Source organism: Vombatus ursinus, unplaced genomic scaffold (genome assembly GCF_900497805.2).
Source record: "Vombatus ursinus unplaced genomic scaffold, bare-nosed wombat genome assembly UNPS02014870.1, whole genome shotgun sequence".
NCBI classification, from domain to species: Eukaryota; Metazoa; Chordata; class Mammalia; order Diprotodontia; family Vombatidae; genus Vombatus; species Vombatus ursinus.
In genome coordinates, this window is record NW_020954648.1 from 10674757 (window position 1) to 10676350 (window position 1594).

The window sequence follows — 1594 nt, forward strand, 5'->3', positions numbered from 1 at the left end:
CTCTACCGCCTTTTATGAAATAGTATGAAAATATTATCACCATCTTTGACATGAAGAAACTGAGATTCTGAGAGGATGACTTGCCCATTGTCACACAGTTAGTATGGGTAGGATCTGAAGTCAGGTCTCCTGGTACAGATTTCTATATACTATACCCATTGAGAATGCAAGCAATATGATATCAATTACATATGTGAGATCATGCAAAACATAGTTCTATATTAGCCATGTTGCAGAAAAAGAAAGAAAGAAAAATTAAAGGAAAAGTAAAGTGAAAAAAGTATGCTTTAATCTGCACTCAGAGTTCATCAGTTCTCTCTCTGGAGGTGGACAGCATTTTTCATCATGAGTCCTTTGGGATTGTCTTGGATCATTGTATTGACCAGAGTAGCCAACTCTTTCACAGTTGATCATCATTACAATATTGCTGTTACTGTGTACAATGTTCTCCTGGTTCTGCTCACTTCACTTTGCATTGGTATGCATCCAATCTATTTTTCAAGCTTCTTGGGATATTACCTTTTCTCCCATACTTTGAGATTCAACCTAACTGGCCTTCTCTCTCCCTGTCTCTGTTTCTCTCTATCTATGTCAGTCTGTTTGTCTGTTGAATTTGGCCAATTGGATGTCATACAGTTTCAGTTTCTTTACAGCTGACTTTATTTGATGTTTGTTGGCCTCAACATTCACAATGAAAAACAGAGAGTTGACACAGCTTCAATCTTCATTAAAGTAGACCCAATGGCCAAGGGAAACCTAAAGATGGCATAAGTGATCAGGCTTGATCCTCATAGGAACAATTTTCCAAGATCACATAGACTGTCTTTGAAGATGAAGAGTCTGGGGTCACATAGGGTTTGGGGAGGGTCTGATTGTCTTCTTGTTGTTGCTGGTACACAAGAAGGGTAAATACTACAACACCGTCTTGTTGATCTTCAAGGCCTTTGACTTGGCTTCTGTCTTGGGGGGAGGGAACAACCACTTCATTCTTTGCCTTTGGTATCATCTTGGGGGAGACAGAGGGAGGTTCATTTACTTACCCATTTGGACCAAGTTTGGATAAATACAAAGCATTTAGTTTCAATTTGTATTGTTTTCCCTTGCCCCACTGTTTTAATCCATGCAGACCTGAGTTCCAAAACCTCTGCTGACTCTAGTCTCCTAACAGAAAATTCTTCCTAGTCCTGTTCAATCAACCTGACTAATGTGGTGCCCTTTAAATTCTCCCCACTACCAGTCAACAAGTGTTTATGAAGTCTGTACTATGTGCTAGGAACTATGATAAGCACTGGGGATATAAATAAAGGTAAAAATAACTCCTGCCTTCAAGGAGCTCACATTTTAATGGCAGAGAGAACATGCAAACAACCATGCACAAATAAGATCTATACAGGGCAAATTGAGGAGAAGCAACAGAGAAAAGGCGCCAGTACTTAGGAGATGGGAAAAGTTTTCTGCAAAGGGTGGGGCTTAAGCTTGAAAAAGATAGGGAAGCCAGGAGGCAGAGGGAAAGAGGGAAAGAATTCCAGGGATGGAGTTGTTGTTGGTCTTTTTTTTTTTTTTTTTTTTTTTTTTTTTTTTTTTTTTTTTTTTT

General features: G+C 39.0%; 1 pseudogene; it reads right to left on the bottom strand.

The window, feature by feature from the left end:
- Positions 1–211: 211 nt before the first annotated feature.
- Positions 212–1594, bottom strand: part of LOC114028153 — a 1960-nt pseudogene continuing 577 nt past the window's right edge.